This window comes from Symphodus melops, assembly GCF_947650265.1.
Source record: "Symphodus melops genome assembly, chromosome: 8".
Classification (NCBI taxonomy): Eukaryota; Metazoa; Chordata; class Actinopteri; order Labriformes; family Labridae; genus Symphodus; species Symphodus melops.
The window spans coordinates 14228348-14253186 of NC_136698.1; the positions used below are offsets into that span (position 1 = coordinate 14228348).

Here is a 24839-nt window from a genome sequence, read left to right on the forward strand (position 1 = left end):
TCAAGTGTCTGCGCAGTGGTCTTTGTGATAACACATTCAATGTGTAATGTAGGTTACATATATTGACAATGATTTAGTAAGAATTTGTCATACCGTATTGTATGCTTTGGTTAAACTTTGCAATTCCACTTTTTTAAAAAAAAGGCACAGGTGTGTTGATGCCTTTTTCTCGTCAGCATTAACATTCACTAAAGTTGTGGTCCTCTGTTTGACAGTGTATCAGTCAGCTTGTGTAATACCTTAGACCCTGGAGAAGAAGTAAACTAATTGGATTTCTTTCTTCATTCACTCATGATTTTTCCTCTCAAACTTATAATCATATCTTGAAAACATTTCTGTTATTCAGCTTGTTCTGAGAAACATGTCAAAAACAGATTAAACACTTTCTCTGAAAATGCAGGCATCAAAACAGACGAGTAGAACTGAGCCTTTTGATTCACAAATATTCAAATCATGAGCATTCTTGTCTTTTCCCTTTTTAAAACAATTGCATATTATCAAGAATTTTGTTGGTGATATTTATAATTGAACAATACTAAAAGTCCAACATTGTGAAGTTGGCATGGGGAATATAATATATTTTAAAATATTTTCAACATAAAATTATGAAACACGGGGTGCGAGTACTGTAGAGGTTAGAGCTCGAGTTCCATGTAGGGAGGCTTTAGTCTGCAAAGTGTGTGGCTTTAAATCTGACCTTTGGCTTCTTTCTCACATTTCATTCCCCACTCTTTATCTCCCTGATATCCAACTCTATCCAATGTCCTATTTCTACAATAAAAAAGTACAGAAATGCCCAAAAAGGAAACTTTAAAATTATAAAAGCTGTATGCGCTCATTTTAATTCTTTGCACCAAGATCTGGTGAAACCAAAATACCTTCAGGTTAACTTGTGCACATTACAGAACATTGGCTTTTTAATCACCTGTTGTCTTTTATCAAATTGTAATATATCTACTCGAATATACATATGTTCTTCAAGTCCAAGTTGTAACAAAGTAGACTATGGAAAAGTAAGGGTATGAAAGTTATTGCGAGGAACAGTACATACAGAAAGCATACCATCTGCATTAGGACAAATGCATGACTGTATTTCAGGATTTAGTCTGCAACAACACCGTATTAGTTGGGCCTGATCCTGCTTGGATGTGTTAAGCCATTACTCTAGCTTGTGCTCACACAGATTCTGGATTTGGACGACATGAATCGCTGCACACTTATACTGTAATTAGGCAAATCAATGCTGCTAATTCTATTTCACTGAGTGTTTGTTGCAAAGATGATCCCACGGATGATCCAGCATGCAGAATGCACAGATGGGTGATGTACATGATCACAGAGACAAAGAAGAAAAGTTGCAACTGCGTGCAATAATATATGCTTGACACAGTTTGTTATCTCTTTGTGTCAAATAAAGATATGTTTGCACTAAATCAGGAAAATATTAGACAGATTTCTATCTAGCAAAGTTATTACTCATTTATCCTTTTAAAAAAAATCAATCTTTTTTTTCATTGCATTTGCTGGCCTACAGACTTGGGTGTTATACACTCACACACAGATACATATCTACTTGGGTCAAATAGAACATTCCTTACACAAATGATCATTTTCACAACTTAAACACAATATTTGAATATTCTGACTTGCAGGCCCCTTTACTGTTTTTACTTTGATCTTAAAAGCTTCAAATGCATCTTTTTTTCTCTCAAATTCTAAACTCTTTAACTCTGATGGATGTATAAAGAGATATGTAGCAATGTCTTTTACCGGGTTTCACCGCAGCATCTCCTTACGTTATTAAAAGAAAAAAGGGATTCTATTATTAGTACAGAAGACGCTTTATGACAGGTGCAATGTTTGATATTGTTGTTGATTGTGAACAATTTAAATGGAAAAAAAGTATCGACTTTGCAAACAAGTCCTATTGAGGCAGAAATGAACAAAATTGATATTGTAATAATTGATCATCTATTTACCACATTCCAAACCTTCACAATGACACTAAACGTGTTTCCAGACCTCCCTCCTCCCTGTGAATCTCTCTGTGTGTGCATTAACGTGTTGTGAATGATAATCATGCTCTGCGCTTGAACTTGACCGGTGGACTTTCCTGGGAAAAGAGGCGAGACTTTGGCCCTTTGCTCCTCTCCTTTATGGAGTGCAGGCTGTTCAGACTGATGTCAGAGCTCATTAGCATAAACTTCAGCCTGTTCCCAATTAAACCAGCAAAGCAGTCAGAAAACTGGTCTGTTTGCACATGGCAGGGAATCCACCAACATCTCACCCTCAAACTGAGCACCAGAAGAAGCTGCTGCAATGTAAGTTCATAGATTCATTTCATCTCTTACAGTATATTGATTTCAGGTATTTGAATAGTTAATGCTTAATCCATCTTGTGATACTGGCATCTTAGTGTTTTATATTTGTACATATTTATGTGTAATTGAAACGTTTTTAACCTGTTATGATGGAATTACTCGGAAATTGTCTTTCATGTCTTTTTTTTTTTTTTTTTTTAAATCTGCCTTACTAAGTAAAGTTTGTTTCATGTTTGTTGGAGTCATGATGGATGGATGTGGTTTGGCTCTGGTTTCCACCTTCATTCTTTTCTTTCTGTAGTCCAAATCTTTGATGTCTGGAGTTTTGTGATTTTATTCCAAGAGTATCTGATTTCTTTTTCTTGACACAGCATCGTGTCGTACCCTTGAAAGCTTTTGCTTTATTGGAAAACTGACTATTTCCGCTGAGTGTATACCAAACTGTATACTTTTGCAGCTGTGTTGTTTGTCAGCATTATGCAGGCGGCTGAAAGTGCTGCTACTGTAACTGGCAAGCAGAACATCAACATTGTCCCTACTCACCTGTTGGAGAGTCTGTTAAGAATCTTTTGAGATATTATACAATAATGATAACAATGAAATTTGTTGAGCAATTCAACAATTTGCACGTTTATTTGTTAACTACAGTATGTGCAGTGTAATGTTTTTTAATTCAGTAGAATGATCCCATTGCACTGGTAGATAAAACCATTGACTTTGAAATCTTTTAAACTCAAAGATCTGTTTTGTAAAACGTGAAATATGCAGCAAGATATTGAAAAGGAATCAAGGCCACTTGATTCTTGAGTTTCAGTAAAATCCCTTGTTAGTGCTTTTGTTCTTCTTGCAGTTAAAGTCATTCTCAGTCCTTTTTGTACTGGCGAAATTGATTATTGTAACATTTCCTTGACACAGGTTGATACCATGCTATGAGATAATGCCTTTTCGTTATAATACACATCTGCAGAATTATCCTTTACATAAGTATTAGTGACACATAATTATTTTAAATTGGTGCACATGCAGCCTCCATCAGAACAAAATGTTCTAACTATTCATTCACTATTGTTATTGTTATTAATATGTGCTAATGTGTCTGCATGACAAATATCTACACGCCTTTCCTCTACATATGTGACCTCTGACCTCTTCATGTCCCAGTATCAGGACAGGCCACTTTGAAGTGCGTGCATTACAATTCCCAGAAGTGGCCACTTGAATGGGTCAGTTATTGACGACTGAAATCATCGTGCTCAGTGTGCGCAGACATGGTGACATAGACATACAATTTAGACAGATGTGAATGAATTCAAAAAGGAAGATTGAAGGAAGTTAGGATTGAGATGTTTATGTTTTTTTATTTTTTTTGCTTGATTCGTTTTGAGATACTTTGCCATTTATTTGTACAATAAATAAATATGTGACTTCAAAAGCAGTTTTTAAAAACTCTTTTCCACTTCAAGAAAAAAACCTGCGGTTCATCACAGCACAATCACAGTTCTTTCAAGAAAGTCCAAACTGCAAAGCTTTTTAAATCAAAGCAAATATTTTAAGTATCTTTATGTCAACTCATGATTCATCATTGCTTTCACTTTTATTTTGACTGAATAAATACCTACATAAACAAGGAAATTAAGAAATCATGTATGTTTGAAGGTCTTTCAGAGTGATGAAGGCCAGTACTTTTTTTAACCATGACATTAAAACATTTACTTGAAACACAGTTGATAAAACCTCAATAATCTTTGTTCAGTACATTTCAGTTTCACCTAAATGAGCTTAAACCCGTTGACTTGGTATTTTTCGAATTTCTTTCATCAGAGACTTGATATATTGTTCAATCATTAATGTTATACATTTCAATAGAGCAGTTCATTTCTCACACATTCTTTGCTATTTTCGTTTGAGATTGAACAATAACTATTTTCTACAAAAAATGAAATAAAATAAAAATGCGTGACTTCCAAAAAGCCAACAGTTATCGACACTGATTATTTTACTCCGTCTAAAAATGTAGAAATATATTATGTTTGAGTACATAAACCTCCACGATATCATAAATTGATGGGTCTACAGGGTCAAACTAGCGGACATGTTTGAGATGGAATTTTAATATTATCATAATTTCTCTTTTAAACTTTGAATCAAAAAGGGTAATAGTAAATGATATCTTAGCTGCAAATGTAAAGTATTTAGGCAACCGAATCAGTATCTGCTCCTGTATTCCTTTTTAGGCTACTTTAATGAACTCTCTCCTGTTAGAGCTGTTAAAAAGGCATACGCAATTATAAATGTTGTTTCTCCCTTTTACGACGGATGAATAAAAATCCCATGAAATGGTTATCAATATTTAAAATGAGATTTTACAAATCTGACAGAGATATTAATCATATCCGTATTTTACTTGAGTTTTTTTTAATTTATTGTCTTTCTTTCTTTAGATTAAACATGTTTGTAGATTTATTCCTTCATTATTTCAAAATGAAAACGTTTTTATTTATTATCTTTTATGCAAAGATATTTAAAACGATCTGTTATATTCTGCTCCGTCAAGTGGGCCTACCGGGCCATGACGCGATACGATCCTATGACGTAAGCTCATTGATTACCATAAAATATTCGTCTTCATACATATCACTATTTATATTGACAATTGATTTTAATTTACTTTCTATATAATTGTCATTTCTTAAAGTTTGGGTTATTGTATGATATTTAGTGGCCTGCCGTTTTCTCCATGAGACGAGCACTTGATCTCTGAGTTGGAGAGTTGTAATAAATTCTACTGCATCAAATTAAAGCCTACAATAATGGAATATTGTTGTTATGCTGTTGTCTTCTGGTTTTTAGAGTTTTCAGTGTTTTGTGGCTTCAGGCCATCAGAGTTTCCGTAGGCCTGAGCTCCAGAGCTGATTTTCAGCCAGTAGATGTCGCTGTTTAGCTCCAATATAACCAACTACAACTGGACTCTGCTTATTATTATCGCCCGTTTTCCTTCTAAGTGTATTTTTGAGGATCAGGGATAATGTTTTTATTAGCTAACTTAAATAATTGCTTTGTGTAGGCTATTAGTTTGACCAGCTACATTCAGTAGGTGTCCTCTCAAAATGTGCACATCGTATATATCTCAAAGCCTACAATCATATGAAGCTGTAAAATAAGAAGAGAAGATACTCACTTACGTAAAAATGACTATATTAACTATCTCAATATTAAGCTTACCTTCTGTTGGTTGATCATTTAAATGTCGTGTTTGGCTTATAGAACAAATTAACGTTACTCTCTATATATTTGTAAGTACGTCTATCTATACAATTTTATTCTGATTATTGTTCCCTGGGGTATTATTTTGAACATTGAATTAACTTTCACTTTATAAACATGAATCCTTTAACAGGAAAAAAAGACCTCAATATTATCCGATGAGAAACTCTATTATTAACGGACTGGGTGCCTAATATTGTTGCAAAAATGTTTACTGTTCTATTAAACTTCCATTAAATATTGAATCAATTTAAGTTGAAAAGAACATTGTGACATAGCCTATATTGTGGGCCTCCTATACTGCTGCATTTTTTTTTTTTAACATTCATCATCACACGGTTCGTTTTCAAGAACTACAACATATTGTGCCTAATCTTGATCCTGTTGGAGTTTTTACTCCCTATACTGTTTTTGTTGTTGTTGCTAATTTGGCATTTAGAGACACACCATATGCACGCAGTCCCTCCATTTTAATTCTGGAAGTCAGAATTTCATTAAAAATGCAAAAAAAATAAAATAATATTTTTTGGAAAACTACATAATGCTATAAATATACAAAAACATTTCATCAATGAAGCAGAAGCGGCGGCAGTTAGGTGGACTTTCGATAAAATCAGTCTTTTGAGAACCCACTAATGAGCCTCGACAGTGGATCCTTCACACATGCGTGTTGGATTAAATATTTCGAATAACCTATCCCGTAGCCTGACGTAAGCACGCAACTATAACGTTCAATTCAAAGGCTTGCATTACAGCACACGCTCTTCTATTCCCTGCCTTATCCATATATATTTCCTTTCATTGTTCTAATAGAAATACTAAGCGTTTTACACTCTGCTTATCTTGACATCTTAACACGTGTGTCGATCAGCGCGCTCCGTTACGCACAGAGAGGAAGGAGACGTCGCAGCACGTAAGGCAGCGTGACCCGCAGGAGCTCTGGGAAAGCATCTGCTGCAACAGCATGACATACTCTGTTGCTGCGTGATAATCTTAAATCGTCCCTGTCTGTCTCAAAGTATGTCCCTTTTAGCCTTCTTGTTTCCTTTAAGCCTGTTTATTGACGTAGAAACGTCAATGTTTTACTGTTGGATCGGCTGGTATGTGTGGCTCGCTCTCCCTACAAGCTGTTGACTCAGGTGACTCATTGAAGGAAGGTGTAGGTTTGAAGATCACTACTAGGTCGTCTGTCAAACGCTGCCAGAATAAGATGCTGGGTTTTACCAAAAAGGGAGATGCGTCATTCAAACCAGAACAATGGATACCGGTTCACAATGGTCAACGCACAGCCGTGCAAAATGTGTTTAAGTTGCAGTACACGTCGTCCGAAGCAGCCGGCGTGTGTGTGAGAAAGAGAGAAAGGGAGGGCGTGAGGGTGGGAGAGAGAGAGATAGATAGAGAGAGAGGGAGGGGGACCAGCGACGCAGCAGCTCCGCGCGCACTGTCACCCTAGGCTGGGGAGGAGATGCTGGGATGCTGGCAGAAGTAACGCATTGGCCTCAGTTTTTCTCAAACAAAAAAAGTAAAGACAACGTTTTTAAAAAAAAAAACTCTTCGTGAGTTGGATCAAGTCTTTGTGCAGTTTTTCTCCCAGTCAGTGAATGTTTGCAACATTTTGATTTCTCCCAGGACTCCTGGCTCTTGGTTAAACTCAAGAGATGATGTTAGAAACTTAAAATAGGCTACTGGATGGACTTGGACTGGAGATTCGGAATTTATTCAAAGTACATGCCTGTAAGTATGTTTTTTAAGTTTTTCTATTAAGGCTTATTGTGGTTTTTTAAAATCGACTTTTCTGCTTAGTTTTTGCACTAGTACAATGAGAGAGTATTTTTTATTTAAATACAAAAAATACTAAATGATTTTGTATGTGGAATTACATAGTTGTTCGTAAAACTAGAAAAATTAAGCTTCCAAAGCAAATAGTGAACCCTGGGATGATGAGTGGCAGCAGGCTGTTTCGTGCCATAGTATGACGGGTACCTCCATTGAGCGGTGTGAGGCGGGCAAGGGCGGGCCGAAGAGGGCTGAGTGGCCCCTGAGCTGGCGTTTAGAAAGCAAACAGTTGTTTGATTGTTAGCAGAGCCTGGGAAAATGTCCTCTCGGCTGGGAGGTGGAGGGACTTGACGCCAGCGCCTCTTGTTAAGAAGACTTGTGTGCAGCCAGACAGCATTGTGATGCTAATGAGCACCAGCACGTTGTTGAACTTGATGTTGACTTTTTTTCTTTCTTCAGTTTTTTTTTTCTAACTGCTTTTCTTTCTTTCTTGGCTTTTTTTGGTAACTTGTTTGAGGAAACATTTTTTTTCCAGAGCTAAACTGTGAAATTAATTAATGAGACCTTAGCAGCTGACGACAATAGAAAGCCTCCTCAGTCCTGGGAACACGCAAAGTAACTTTTTATTCACTTTGGGAAAATTAGTGTTAAAGTTTATTTTGTGGATTCGTTTCTTAAGAAAGAAAATACACTAACTGAGATTGCCTTGCAGGATTAACAGGGAGGTGAAAAATGTTCTTTCTAAAGCCAAAATGAAAACAAATGTTAAATTACTGCAGATTTCATATGCTACCATTTTACATTATTTATAAAAGTATTGTTTGAACAAAGAAATGTGGTATATTATTTTCATCGCAATGGTTCCAATTTAATTCATGCATTTTGTAAGAATATGAAATTATTAATAGGGTTACTTTTGCATTTACTGTATCTCTATATTTGTTTTTCTTTCTTTCTGTATTTTTATATGCAACAGATTTAGGCCTATATTGAAGTTAAGGGCACTGGATTAAACCCTTTCTACTTCATTCATTTTTATTTAAAACGTATAATTTCTTATTTATAAAAAAATCAAGCACAAAAAAACTGCATTAATGCGCCAAAAGCCCAAACATTATTGTGAGCGAAACTTAGATTCACTTACAGTACAAACAGCCTCGTTAAAGAGTTAAACATAACTTACAGAGTGGGAAAATATGTTTCTTTTAAATAAAATACTTACAATTTACTGTTAGTTTTAGTCGAATCAAGTTTATTTTCTTTGTTATTTAGCCAGCAATAAAGAAATACAAAACGTACCTGTTTTTGATGCATGGATCGTAATATATTATAAAGGAGATTATTAAGCGTTATTCGTTTTCAGTTAAAGATTGAACTCATAAACCTGTAACCGCATCTCTATACATATATATGTTCTGCTGCTGTAGGTTTTTTAACTTAACTTTGACTCGATTAAATATACATTATTTGCCCACCTAAGGTTACTTATCTGACTTTATTTATTGAAAACTACATTTAAATTTAATGTATTACAACACAACATGCCTAGGGAGAAATAGCCTACTTCAGGGTGTTTCTGTTCACGTTCTGATTTCTAAACAGCGCCGTGAATGTCACTGGTTTCAGCACCATGGACAGAGACTGTACTTTACATAGCTGAAGCTCGCTACCCAGTCTTACCGATACTGCACTATAACAAGCATTTTTATTTCAAACACCCGTTTGTGCATCTCTGTGGTTTTAGATTTGATTTTTTAAGTTTTGCTTTGACAAAGAATTAGAAGGGATGGACAGTACTTTTTCTCCAGTTACCTTATCAATAATCCAGTTTGTGAAGCAAATAATGTCAATTTGGCAAGTGGCTTAGTTTTTAAAGTTTGATTTTTATAAGCAAAGAAAAGGACTATTAACAGGTCATGTACGGCACTTCACTGTACTATATGCCAGGCAGGACGTGACGCAGTAAGGGGGCGTGAGCAGTTGATTTCACGAGAGTCTGATAAAAGGAACACCTGAGAGTCAATGGCATCATTATAAAGTACAATCAAGAGAGGCAAAGTGTTCACCTGCGCGCGGGCACACACACATGCATGCACACGCACGCACACACACACACACACACACACACACACACACACACACACACACACACACACACACACACACACACACACACACACACATACGTTTTCAACATCGATTTAGACTTCACCAAAACAACAGTGCTCATACTGTAACTAATAAAAAGCAAAAACTAACAATGCAAGTCGGATTTACAAAAGTAATTCTGTGAAATTGAGGAATTAAAATTACTATCCTACACGGTTGGTTCCTCAAAGATTGCAAAAAGTATGAAGCCTCAGAAAGTAGTTATAGGCGAATTGACTTGTTTTGAATCGTTAAAACAAAATGCTGTCTCCTTTTGAGAAAAACTGCAGCATTTTGTAGAATGATCTCATGGTCCTTATTTCAATTCTGTAGTAGCCTACTTCCCCTTGATATATTTTTACTTAAGAAAATAAAGAAGTGACAGAGCTGAATAAAATGAGCACACACACACACACACACACACACACACACACACACACACACACACACCACGCAGGGACATGTGCAATGAAAATTAAATGAATCTGTTTACAACATTTAGAGTACAAAAGTAATGTAAGTACTTAAACGCTTTAGTCATTATGCTATCTCAATATCTCACATAATAAACTCCTATAGGCACTGCATTCATAATAAGGGAACAAACGAATTTAGAATTAAAATTTCGGCATCATTATGAAACATATAATTAAGAGGATTATAGCTTTATAATTATATATTCAATATGCTTGCGACTCTAGCAATTTTGCTGTGTAATGGTTAGTCCTGCAACCTGCCGTTACTTTGTTCAGTACTCGTATCATTACTTTCTCCATGTTCCTTTATTGGAACATATTTTGTGTCCTTATTTACGCAGATAGGGTGTGGCTGTAAGACGGATGTTCTAATGTCAACAAATCCTTAAACATGGCCACTTGTGTGATGTATTGCCCAAGGCCTGTCTGCCCAGGTGACTGTGATACACCCTGACTCACCTTATCATAGTACCCTCAGTATAGGTATTATAAATAGACTGCTTACTGTATTTTGCACAGGTTGGTAATTAGTAAACTAGTTGAAATCGAAATGGATGTTGTTGTTTTTAAATGTATGCAATACTATTCCTCACTTTTATTGAGATGAGATGAGACTCCCATCAATGGATTTTGAAAGGATCATTGCACCTCTTATTGAGATCCAAAGACAATTGTCTATACCAGTTGTAACTGTTAATAATATTGAATTCGCCTGATACCTTTTGAAAGAATTTTTTTCGTCATCTTGACATGTTTTTTTTTTTCCCGTTAACCTCCTTTATTAATTTTCCTCATTGGGTTTCTACATGTCCGTTATGTTGAACTCATACCTCTGCTGCTCACCCATGTATGTACCAATGAGCATGCCTAATTCTATGGACACCGCGCGTCTGACCCCTCGCCCCCCAGGCGGCCCTCCGCCTCCTGCGCCCCCCATCTGACACTCTGATGGCCGAGTTGCTCCTTCTGACGCTCATTCCTCTTCCTTTTTTCTCTCCTCCTGCACTGTATCTGACAGCCTGCAATGGACATTTACTCATATCCCTCCAAGGATAAAAATGCACATCAGTGGTCTAACATTGTAAAATGGGCTTTGTCCTCGCGATGTGCCGGCAACCCACGTGGTCAAAGACAGGGAGCATCCGGGAGCATGATGGTTTGAGAGAACCGGACAGAGAGGCTGGTAACCCGGGATGAGTTTAGAGAATATGGATGCTACGAATCCTTGTGGATTATAATTATTGTTGTTTTCATTTCAAAGACACACAATTGATCGTCCAATTGTGGAAGATGACTGTGAGTATTATCTGATTACTCTCTGGGCTTACTGTATGTCAACAAGAAAATGCTAGTTTAAATAAAATTTATTTTCAGCAGTCTTTTGAAACATTATTTTCAAAGGAAGAAAACAGCGCAGTCGAAATATTTTTTCTTTACCTGGCCGATACTGTGTTAGAACTACAATACGTGATACAACATACATTAGACTTTATTCTGGTGCCTGTAATAATGTTCATATAATTATATATTTTCATGCAGGATTAATTCGATTTAAACATTCAGTAGAGGATTCTTGAAGATATAAGCACACTAATGGTGCACAATCATGCTTTGATGATAGATCTTCAATGACAGTTTGTCCTGTCATCATGTCGCCAACTATTCCACAGTAAGGGAGGACTTCTTCCACGAGATCATGTTGTTGACATTTAGCTGAAAGACTGTACAGGCCTTTGATAGTTTGTCATGCTTTCAAACAATTCATGGATTAATTCACTGAAAACGGAAACTATGGTCTATGGTCTGAGATGGATCGATGTGAGCTGGCATTTAAAACAACAATGAGCTGGTTGTTTGTTAGGGTCTGCAGTGTGATCTCTGAGGGAGACAGTGGAAGTAATGTTGTTTCTTAGCTCAGACTTCTAACTGTTATCACCAGTAACTAGAACAATGCCTGAAATTGTCTCATGAGGAGGTAGAATTTAGCTCTATAAAGGTTATTTGCGACCTGGTGACTATAGTTTATCTGTCACGTGGATGACAGGTCGATGTGTCCTCATCCTCTTGCAGTTAGATGACTCAGGTTTGCAGTTGAGGAAATCAGTTCATTGCTAGTCTTAAGGAACAGCAAATATGGAGTTAATTCAAATACATCTGTCATTGGAATACATGTAGAAGGCATTCTGTGACCTAATGTCGAAGTTGCAATAATGGTGACATGGTGATAGAGGTTGGGCTATGTTGTGCATATTGTTAGTGGCAACCTCTCCACACCATACCCATGCCGTTATGTGCGATTTCAAAGCAGTACCGGTAGCCTGTATATTTTTTGCCAGTGACAGCGTTTAAGCATTGATGCACAACAGCAAAATTAAACAGGGCATAGGCCTACTGGATTGGAAATGTGCACAGATAAGTGTGAAATTTTGGGATAAAAGACAGAGATAAAATAGGAACAGGGAGGGCAAAGAAAAAGGGAGAGAGAGAGGGAGAGAGAGAGAGAGAGAGAGAGAGAGAGAGAGAGAGAGAGAGAGAGGCGTGCGTATGCAGCCGGAATGCAATGGCTCCATGTGACCACAACACAAGCAGCTCCGGCGGCGGTGGCGGCAGCGGCCCCTTTAAGATACGTGGGTTAGTTTTTCTCTTTGGTTATCTAGCTGTATGAGTTTATGTAATATCATAAAGCTAGAGAACCGAAAGTATAAACTAATCCTACAGTCGTCACGGCGGAGCAAGTCGGAACCGGGATCGGACGAAGGGGCTGCTACCGGAGCGGAGGAACGGATGGATGCAGCCTGCACGGAGGACCAGGAGCCCGCGGCAGCGACCATGCATCCACCGAGAAACGCCTCCCGAAGCTTGGGACGTATGCCTGTGCGGAGGAGAACACCAACCGAAAAATAACGGAACGATAGCGATTTTTTTTCCTTCACGAGGAATGCATGGAGTGACAGCAGTGTGCAAACGGAGACAAGCTCCATTCACAGAGTGATGGTGAGGATGATGATGAGAAGGAGGAGGAGGAGAGCGAAGCGTAGTGCTGATTCTGCTGTTTCTCTAATGGAACTGTATTGTCAGAAGTTAGTAGCTTACATAAGCACGTTTTAATGTTTGCTATGGATTAGTTGGTCATAAGAATGTTGATAACCTGGAGAGGTGAGATGCTGACGGTTTGTAGCTGGATAAGAATCTGATTGGTCGACCCGTGGGAGTCACGTGTTCCACCATTGGCTCCCATATCTTTTAGCAACTGGCCTGCCATACTGGTATGGAAAAGAGCTAATGTAGGCCTACCAACATAATCCTCTGATTTAACTGATTTAGCAGATATTGTGTGTATTTCAAGTTGGTGGTTGTTGGTGGTTTACTGCTGAGAAGATGCATTTCCCCTTAAACTGTATTCGTAAAATGAGAAATAATCAAACTTGCAAGTACATTGTTGGACTTAGTATAACAGTAGCTTTTGCAAAGATCAGGAGAATGTGCAGTTGCTCATCAAAGTAATGTGTCACAGGATATGAAGTGGCGAGAAAATGATACTGTGGATTCAGTTTGTCATAGGGATCATCTTGTAGCCCTGGATTTAGCCTGATTGATGTGCTTATTATAAAAAAGCTTCAGGCTTCAGGCACTAGGAAGAAAGAACAATATAATGTCACACTGCCGAGGAAAGGAAACCACATGTACACCTTTTTTTTTACAAGTTAGTTGGACTGTATTTGCTGATAAGCAGGTGTTCAAAATTGTGGGCTATTTTAAACTGGTCGAAGAGTTGAAAACGAAAAGCTGAAAGACAAATACTGATTTGGGAGTTGTCAACACATGCACACTAAATACCACATATTCCCAATTAACATTGTTGAAGACTGGTAGCACACCAAGCAGATATCTTTGAGGCAGTGAGAACAAGGTCAGTTGGGTTGTCCAGAGACAGAGCAGCTTTTTAGGCCTATTTTTTTTGGTCCCACTTTGGCTGCCCATCATCTGTTCTTTCTCCACTCCACACAAGTCAGAGTGGAGTCCCTGACTGGGTCCAGGACTGCTTGAGTGATAGGTCGTACTCTTCGGAGTAGCTTGTTGAATTTTAAACAAGCAGTTCCATCTTGGCTGCTAAAGCTGTATAGCTGCTGTGTGTGGTGTCTCTGATCTGCTGTGTGGAGAAGGTATGAGTGGGAAGTAGCACATAGCTTGGCTGGTGCTACTGATAGGCTGTAGGCCCCAGCTTGCTGCGTCACAGAGAAAGGCAGGTGAAGAAGAAGCTAGCATAGATTTGATGAGGAAATAGCTGTACTTCATCTAGTTTTTGTGGCATCACACTCCTATACTGCTCTATACATTAGAGGGAACATCTGTGTGTGTAAATGCAAATGTTGATGTCTAACAGTATACCATGAAAGTATTTTTTGTGGTGTACTTTTTTAAATGTACTTTTAATGGTATGAAGGAAAATGTGAAATAATAGGCACGAGCAGATATGAAGAAAACAGAGAAGAAGTCTGAATACTTGTTTCTATTTAACTTTGGCATGTAGCAGTAGAGGGTAATGTCCCTTAAAGGCATTATATTGTATGCAAAATACATTTAAAAAAAAAATGTTTTCTATAGAATATCCCATTTGGCGATAAAAAAAAGCTCTATATTTTGCACATGCACACCCTTTCTGTCCCTTGTAATTTGCAATGACACGCTTAAGTATTTATCATGCAGCATATTTCCATTTGATTTAACAATGGCGTTAACACACCTAACAACACACCATGCAGCAGCAGCAGCACCCGCCCAGCTCATGCCCAGTTGCAGTTGAAATTAATGCATGAATGAGGGGTAATAAATGAGGGATATGGGGAGAGCCCCTTTGAGATTGAAATGCAGTCTGGCGAGTGACTGAGAGGCAGGCTAGACGTTGCTTTTCCCACATTAATATGTGTCTGTCTGGGCCCTCTACACCATCAGGAGGAGGCCCTCTTCACCAGATGGAGCCCAGTCTAGTCTACGTCTAGTCTACTAACACCTGCCATAAGGCTGCACTTCCTATTGTCTTGCGCAGTGATGGCTTTGTTTTTACATCTATTTGAAATGTTATAGTTGCAGCAGATCATACCTATTCAGTGTGCAGCTACAATAGAAGGATTAACAAACAAATATATAGTGTGATATGAGTATAATGGGCTGGAAATAATGAAGAGGGAATGAGAGGATAAGAGAGAAGCAACGGGGATGTTTATGCATGAATGCCGTGAATTTCTAACCGACCTGTCATGTTTATAGCCTTTCCCGCTGAAGCATGGATATGTCAGTATGTCCTCCCATCTGTCTCACTTCCATCACTCTCTGCACTGTATCGATATCATTGAGTGTTTTCATGTTATAGACACGTTTGTTTCATGAGGTTGAGGGTTTGATCGAAGCATTCATCCGGAATTGTCCTGTACATAGCAGAGGAATTGCTTTAGGTTCTTAGTCCTGCTGCATTTCCAAGAGACCCACCTATAGATGTTATTTATATCATCACACTCAGCTGCTAGATTGCACAACTGTGTGTGTTAAGTGTGTATCAGTGGAGGCCTATGTTTTTGAATAGTTGTACATGCGCTTCTCTGCATGTGTTTACCTGTGTGGTGTTTCTGCGCTCTGCCTTATTTTCTGTCACTGAGTAATACAACAGAAAAAGGCAGTTTTCTGTCTGTTCCTGATCAAATCCTTTTTCAGTGTGGAATCAGGATACATATTTTGTCTTTTTTTTTTTTGAGTGCACCACTGCTCAAGGTCTGGTTGTGTTGGGTATTTTTGCAAAGGCTTTACCGTACTTTAATTTTTGGCCCTTATTTCTGATTGTCATTACTATCTGGGAAGTATTTTACACGCGGTTTTCTGCCTTGTATAGTGTTTAAAATGCTTGTTATCGTTAGATCACTACTTGTATGCACTTTAAAAATAGCTTTAATTTTTTTATAGAAGCTTTACACATGACTGTTATCGTTATTGCTTTTATTTTCAATATTAGAACTTTTTTACACTTTGATACAGAGCAGAAATAATTTATGATTCTATTTGATTCCATATCGTCACAATCCATATACGGTTGTTATCAATTCACTATTATCATTTTACCATGAATTGCAATGGCCTATATAAACCTTTTGTCTGAACTTATGAATTCCGGCTTGGTAGCCTAGCAACAGCCTCTGACCCATGCAAGAGACAGAGAAAAAAAAGGATTGAAAGGCTGACATGCAGGCTTTCAACCTGCAAAGGACATCAGGTTTCAGCGGATGTAATCTTTGAGTATTTTGTGTAATCGCTTGTGAAGTGTGTTCGAGTGCGTGTGTCTTCATCTGTGTGTGTTTGTGTTGAAGAGAATGGTATTGTCCTTTGTACACCACAGAAAGTTGAAATTAGAAATAAAAGAAACTTCACACACATTTTAAATAATTACAAGATATACTCTGTTCATTATTCTATTATAATACAAAAGAAGAACACTCATCTCAGACGCAATTGTTTGCGGCCTTTTTGAAACATTACTTTTTGGTCATGGAATTAGTTTTACAGGTCCTTACGATATCTGTGTAGCTATATAGCCCGGAAGAACAAAAGGAATTGGCTAAAAAAAGTGTGCTTTGTTAGATAGAAAACATAAAACTTAAATGTTGCCTGTTTATTTTTAACAACTTACATTTTGTGTTATCTTATTTAAAAGTCAAAACATCCAAAATATCATGTATGTCATATTGTGTAATATTGTTTATTTAGCTTGAATCCAAAGGTTTTACTCATGATCATATCTAACAGAAATCAAAGCAACAGCGGCAAATTGTGTTTCTTTTTCTCGTTTGCGTAATAGACAAGAAAAGGTGAATCGGACAGATTAGGAAGTGAAGTGGTGACCTTGAACTGGGAATTGACCTCTCTCTCAATTCAATGCTTTATGTTTTTTTATAGGAATCTGTGGAGTGCAGAAAGAAGTGCAATCACACAGAGACACTCCATCTGCAGGCCTGAGTGTGAAGACTGCAGGACAACAGGTCAGCAGAGCCACAAAGCAACAACTGCTCTGAGGATCTGAGGTCACACTGTGGGTCAGACTCTCATCCCTCTAAAGTTACAGGTGAGTCTTTAAAATAATCCTCCTACATGTAATTTCCCTCACACACACTTCCTCGTGAATGTATGGCAGTGATTTGGCTCCACACTTGAACTTGAACTTTCAAATCACTACCTTATAGCCTGATTACACTTGACCTTATGAACCCATTATTATTATAGAAACCTGTGTTCTTACTCACAAACATTGGGACGATACTTTCGGAGAGGTCCTCTCAGCTTTACATTTTCTAGAAGGGAATCTTAGTTTAGGAGCCTTTGATGAACGAGGACAGGACAGAAAATGCTATCTTAGTGAAGAGGCATGGTTGACGCTGTTGTGAGAAGACAAATTCTTTAAAAGCTGCGATTGGTTCATCCAAAAAAAAAGAGAGAAAAAACCTCTGTGATAATAGGCATAGAAAAGCAAGTATAAGGCTTACAAATTCTTCATAAAAACATGGGTGGGAGATCTCTTGAGTCTTTTTCTCACTACTTCAAACATTTTCTCCACTTACAATAAGAACTCTCTTAAGTGCTAAGATGCTTTAAAAATAACTGTTATCTTTACCAGAATCTGTTTTTTAGGTTAAAGGAAAATTCTTAGAAAACATCCTAATCATAAGAATGTTGTCAGTATATAGGAGAATTTCTTTGTACTATAGCTTTATGAAACAGCTCCTTGATTCTGCTAAATTGAGTTCTTCTTAAAAAGCATAAAAGTATGTACCTTTCATTCTTTACATTTTCCTCTCTTTTCCCTTTCACCCCCTGCTTTATAATATCTGATCCAATTTGTTTGATTCTTTGGTTTTGCCAGATAAGACGCAGGGTGCCTATTTCTGTAACCTATACTTTAATTCCTTTGTCCGTTCTTTTTTGATCCTTTAAAGGATACATGGAGGGGCTTGCCCTCTGTGTGTGAGTGTTTATGTGTGTGTGTGTGTGTGTGTGTGTGTGTGTGTGTGTGTGTAAGGTGTGCTCATGTGGAAAGACTGCCAGGGTGGCTAAGTCCCTGAGTTCTTTAATTCCCCCCCTTTGTCAGATCTTCCCCTGAAACTACGTAACTCTCTTTCCTCACACTCACACACCAGGGAAAACATATATTTTCCTAAACCTGTATTGTTTTGTTCTAAACTGTTGTTTGTTTTTTTGCTCATGAAAAAATCTGAAATTAAAACTGATGTCCCTATATAACCTACAAAAGCCAACAAGACCATCTGCGAAAGGATCGAATATGAACTTTTGAATTTGATTTCACACAGTAGTTTTCTAATGACCGTAACAGCTTCCAATGTCATAAATGCATGCTGCTGAAACAGCCTTTGTTCACATTTTGCACATCAGGTATTCACAGCGAGTAATCAGTCGGTTTATCCAAAAAGGCAGAGTGATATTTGTTGGATATAGAAAACGTGCCTTATGCGTTTACGGGACAAAATAGATAAAATATTTTAGAGGTTTGTGTACAAGCAACATGAGATGCACCTAAATAATGCTTTTAATTTATAATGTAACACAGACTAAATATTTCAAAGAATACAGTTCCTTTTGCTACAAATGGGAAATTGCCTTTAAAAAAAATATAATAATTTCAAAGCCGGATTTTTTGTTCAGGGAAAATGGTGTTCAACTATTAGATTTCAACAAATCTTTGACTAATTTATCATGTAATCTATCTTGTTATTGTATCTAAAGGGACTATAGCTCCAGCTGTCATTGTACCACACATAAGTAGAAGACAGAATCTTTTACAGCACCGTCTAATGCTGAGGATGATGGAAGGCTGAAACTAAAACTAGGTGCATCCCTTTCTTTCCTCTCAGCTTCCCTCTCAGTGTTGAGTGACACGACTAAAGATTACCTCCGCTATCCTAACAGCTGCCATAGTGGGCCAACAAGCCTGAGAGTGCCGCTCAGCTCGTGCATGTCGAACCTCTCGCTGAGAACAAAGTAGTTGGAGTGATGGAGGGAGCGTTGGCGAAGGGGAGAAGAGATTGAGGCCCGTCATTGGGGAGAAAACAGTAGAAGTGATTTTTATTTCCCTCCAGGGTTAGATGAGCGCTCTGTGACATTGGCCTAGTTCTATACGAGCGTTGCCCCCCTGGAGAAAGACTTGCGTTTGAGAATCAGACAAGAGAAGATCAGAGGAGATTTCACAGCCTGTGGCTATACTCCTCCATAGCGTTCGACCACCTCTTAAACCTCCTTCACTTGGCTTCAACTCGATAAGAGCTGCCCGTCTACTTAGTCAATATCATATCCACAAACTGGCTAAATCGATTCAAACAAGCTTCGGCTGGACGTGGGCTTTAGAAGTGTAGGCATAGCTACAGGCTAAATCTGACGCAGAGACGCATCAATCCAGAAGTGACACTATTCACATCTTCTTTATATTCATAACAGCAATTAAGAGCCAGAACGGGTCTGCATTCAACGCCTTGTTTTACCCTTACAGGAGCCATGTTACAAAATGTGCATGTGTTACAATTGTTCGTATGGGAAGTGCCGGCTGGAGGATGTATGATTTCACACATAGCAGTGTTGCCCCCACAGCCGAGCGCTCTCATGTTTATGGAAAGACTTGAAGAGAGGAAGGCAGTAATCCGCTCATTTACAGTACCTCAGATCCGGCCTTCTATCTCTCTCTCCCTCTCTCTGTCAAACACACAAACATCACACATACCTCAGTCCATATCTTCCCCCGCCCCTCTATGCCCCCCCCCCCCCCCACGCCACCTTTTCCATCCCCATTCGGGCTCATCTCGCCATCACCTCTCCAGCTCCGCCACCCCAGAGAAACCAATTCAGACTTTCTGCTCCACACCGTCATGGCATGTTGGCCAAGGGAGATGGAGTCCTTTCAGGTTCTCGGCTACAACCTCCCTCCCTTCCTCCCCTCGCTGCCCCCATCGCTGCTCCTCAACATTTCCTCAACACGCCTGGTATATCAGCAGGGTGGCTTGACAGCAGCGATAGGACGGCGGCTGAGAATCAGTCGAAGTTATTCTGCACATTATGTGACCTTTTAAAGTTTCTCTAAAATTGCATGTGGGGGTGTGTGAGCCTGACTTATACAGTCAGATTAACAAGAGTATCTGACGCAAATGAAGCTCGCCTTATGTGTTTAAACAGAGCGGCTGTGAAGTTTATCAGTAATAGGCTATCTTTAAAGGCATAACCAAACACCCATCGCCCACCCATTGCTTCTTAAAGTTGCCAATCTGCTTTTAATACCCCACTGTTTGCTGTTTTTTTTTTTTTTTTTGTCGCTCGGCGTTCTAGATTTGTATACATAAACTGCTGCACTGCTTGGCTGTTCTTAACAGTTGATTTGAATTATACCCTCTGCATTATGCTGCTTGATAGGAAATAAATCTCTTCAAATGAATACACTGGATGGATAGAGGGAGGGGGAGAATAAGGATTTGTGTGTGCGTTTATGTGTGTGTCTGAGTGGAGTGCAGGCGTATGTTAACATAAATTAAAGTGTTTCTGCAGAGGGGCTCTGAGGAGGAAAGAAGGGCAGAACGTGAGGATTAGAATGAGAACATTTGGTTTGAAGAACAACAAATTGTGGGAGACCCTTATAAGGAAAGTGTGACAAACAGTTGTGATGTTCTGTTACATATACGCTCATCAGCAAATTAGTTTTGTGAGCTTCTTTTTCTGAATAGTATTAGTTACTTGATATCATTAGCAAGTGAGCTGTGTTGTTTTTCTTACCCTCCTTAAAGCCTCAGAGGCCTCTGGCATCTCAATGCACCCCGTCTGAATGGCGAGGTGGCTGAATTAAAGGCTGGTGCTGGCTGTGAGGGTGGGGTGTAGTAGGGTGACAAACAGAGCGTAGGAGGGAGGAACGAGGGGTCTGAAAGGCAGCAGGCTGCACAGTGAATGGGAGAAGGGGTAGAGAAAAAAGGGGAGTGTGTTGGTTGGGTGGGGGGGCATTAGCGGCAGAGGCAGGTTGGGGGGTTGTTGGGGGGCCTCCATTGGTTCAATGCAACGGCCGGAGCAGCTGTGAAAAGAGGTCTCCCCTTTTTCCCACGCCCAGGACGTTGCACAAACCCTGCTACAGCCTGCCAGGGTCAAGTCACATTTCTAATATATACACCGGGCCTGTGGACTCACACAATGCACAAGCACAGCTCATTTATTTTATGTATGCACACAGACAGACACACACTTGTATGCACACAGTAAGTAGACGGCCTCTCAGACAGAGGCAGAGGTGGGGGCTGCTGCAGAGAGAGAGAGAGAGAGAGAGAGAGAGAGTAGGAATATTATGACACTTATTCCAATAACGTTGGCACCATTGTTTAGTCCAGGATGCTGCACATTAACGAGCTGACAGACACAAATCCACGCACATCCCACCAGTGCAGCTGCTGCTTAAAAAAAGAAGAAGTTAAAATTCAGTGTGTGGGAATAAAATCACCCCCCCCCCCCCCCAAAAAAAAAAAAGGTTGAGAATTCAAAAGGGCTTGAAAGTTATTTTTGTCTCACAATAGACACAGCTGAGAGATTCCAATTAAGAGATCCACAAATTTCCCACAAACTTCCTTGATTTTTCTATCAGGCTAATTTCTGTCTTAACTGTAAATATATCATCCAGTCAACCTCCTCATGTCAGCCCTTTTCTTCTCCCTACACATTTATGTCTTTAACAAACTTTAATCACGTTCTGGGGAGGGGGATGTAAACGCTTTGTCTAACAGACCCCCACCCTGTCCCCCAACACCTCCTCCACCACCACCACCACCCAAGTGCCAGATGCCCTGCTGTATTGTGTGGGTGCTGGGGGCAGACAGGCAGGCAGCCCCCTTCCTCTCTCTCTAACACTCTGCATCATGATGTCACCCTACTTGTGGGTCTGTCTGTCTGTCAGGACCTTGACAGGAACTTGAGTGTGGGAAGGCAAAGTGGTTAGGATGGGGGTGGGAGGGTGGGATCAAGGAGGGGTTGAGAGTTTGGAGGAGATTATGGGGGGGGGGGGGGGGGGGGGGGGGGGTTCGTGGAAGAGAGAGTCTGGCCCGAGAGGTCAGCAAATGGACTTGAGCATGGACCATGTGTCTGCCTCTGTGTGTATGTTTTTTGGGGGGAGTTAGAGCAGAATTGGGGCTCTCTGAGCAACTTTAGAGAGAGGAATATAATTTAGATATCCAGTTTAGGTTTTCCCTACTTGTTCATTGATGTGTCTCCATTGTTCTGCACAGACTTAGTGAAGGGAGAGTTGCAAATGTTTGTTCGAGCCAAACAATTTTGACAAATAAAATATTACACCTAACTGCTGGTGAAGTTGTGCAAAAGACCAACAAAGACAAATTACAAACCTTTTATTTGGATGTTTGAGGTTGACAGGCAAAGATGAACACTTCTCAACATTTGAAGAATTTACTTCATCTATAAATGCATTTTAGCAAAATCTCGCATTCTAAAAAACTTTCCATTTTCAAAACATGCTTGTGTATGTTTGACCACTACAAGCTTCCTGTGTTGTTGTAATGTTAGAAGTCATTCCTTTGTGTGTTAAACTCAGATTTAATAGTGAAAATCACCTTCTAGCATCAATTTCTGGTGAAAACAAAAGATAAAACACATAAGTGAAATATCGATAACCTAAACACAGTTTTTGAGTTGATGGAGACTTTAAGCCTTTGCAGTTTACCTACCCTGCTACAGCACATCCACATACAACTGTATGCCATGGCCATCATCAAAACCACTTCTAAAACTCATGTAATATTATTTTATTATTGTAATCATATACACATCTAAAGAGAGATTATGCTAAGTCACAATGTTGTAATTTACAAGATGCTTCGCTGCATCTTTAAATGAGACTTTTTGTTGATGCTTGAAATAACTTTTACGTTATGTTTACTGCCCAAAGAAACACCCCCCCACCAACCAACCACACACACACACCCACACACACACCCACACACACACACACACACACACACACACACACACAACAGGAACCTTTACTGCCAAACATTTAGGACACACGCCTTTGTCAATCATCTTTTCTCTATTTGGACTCCTTTCTTTGTATTTCTTCCACCCCTTTGCTCTTCCCATCCCTTGCTTTAATAGTCCTCCCTCTGACTCTCTCTCCCTGTGTAAAGAGGTGATAGCATTGGGAGACAATGGGAAAGACTCACTTAATTAGCTGGACGAGAAGATGCATTGTGGCAATTACTGAGCACAAAGGGAGGGTAAGGTATGGCTCTGTAATGTGCTGCTGTGTGTATTTGCCTGGGCTGTTGTAGCCTGGAGTGCAGGCAGGCCTTTATAGGGGAGAGTGAAAGGAGTAACAATGAAAGACAGGATGTGCTACACATGTACAGCCATTTCCAGTCCTTTTACACACAGGACAATAGCTGCCGCAATCTCTTAAAAGCTGGAAATGCAGAATCTGTGTTGGCTCTTTGGATGGATTATGAAGCTTGACATGTACAGGTCTGGAGGCTTTGTGCAATCTATCTATTCAAGATACTTTTATGTAAAGTTTTGTTTGAAGGCTACTGACAAACAAGGTCTTCTTTAAAGTGATGTCTTTTTGTAGACCTATTTAATTAATTCATTTTAATTCACTTATACATATTAAAACTACTGAGCCTCAACTTGGGGTTTTCCCCCTGGATATTAATTATCCACTGCACAGAAAAACATATCAAATTAGGAGTTTCCAGCTATTACTCAATCAAGTAGCTTCGCTACTTTAACCAGCTCCAACAAGCATATCAGGCAGTGGTTTCCACTCATTATTTCAGAGGAGTGCATGGGGCTGTACATCTTCTTTGTTTGGACTGTGGAGGGGCACAAACTGGTAAGTTATAGATAACATAATGTTGTACAAGACTTTTATACCAAAGCTATGGTGGAAACATTTAAAGTAGGCGTATGTTGCTCAATCTAGCTTAATAAGTTATCCAGCTATGTGACTTGAGATGGCTGGTAGCTAGCTACCTAAACCTGAACAATCTGCAGTGACTGTAACTCCAATTATATAGCTAAAATGACAATCTTCACATAGAAAGGAGAAACCTGCTTTGGTATATCCCTGTCTGTAATTCGAGTTTAATTGACACACTGTTTCAGAACGAAAATAATAATGTTTAGCAGTATGACATGTACCTTGAGAGATTTGAAAGTTAGGCTACTGTAGCAGAGCAGTAGTAATTGAGCTTAAAAGCAGGCTGCCATTTTTGAGTTAATTATCATAGAGAACAATGGAAGCCAACAAATAGGCTACTTATTTTTCACTAGCCAATATGCTTTAAAATTGGAAGGATTTATTGCTGATTAAATTAAATACTGATAACTGCATTATATGTTCGGCATATGTGGTATATATTGTCTTTACATCACCAGCTCTTATATGACATATCAACTTACTTTAAAATCCACTCGCTTTTTTCATCATGGCGTTCCAGTAATAATCTCCTTGTGTTTCTGCGACATCCAGAGGGTTTTCTATATCACTGAGAAGATCCGTGTAAGTGACTATATGGATCCAATCCTCCCCAAAACAAATTTAATCTGTGATGAATCATACATTTGAGTGAAATAGTGTAACTTTTGTTTGTTGTCTCACTAAGCCAATGTAGATGCAGCCATCTTGTTTTGGTCAGTTGACCAATCAAAACCTGTTTATATGATCATCTGACATATAAGGGCCAATGAGAAGCCAGTGCAGCCTGAAACAGGTGTCACCGCCTGCTCTTAGCACAGAAATACGAAAGCTAGAACAATTTTGAATGGATTA

The 24839-nt window shown here is 39.0% G+C and overlaps 1 long non-coding RNA gene across 1 annotated transcript in view; it reads left to right on the top strand.

Moving 5' to 3' along the window:
• The first annotated feature begins 2239 nt into the window (after positions 1 to 2239).
• Positions 2240 to 24839, top strand: part of LOC306828068 — a 29827-nt gene continuing 7227 nt past the window's right edge. Inside the window, exons 1-2 of the long non-coding RNA XR_013779699.1 lie at positions 2240 to 2321; positions 16928 to 17093. This is a non-coding gene — a long non-coding RNA (uncharacterized lncRNA). The remainder of the gene's footprint in view (positions 2322 to 16927; positions 17094 to 24839) is intronic.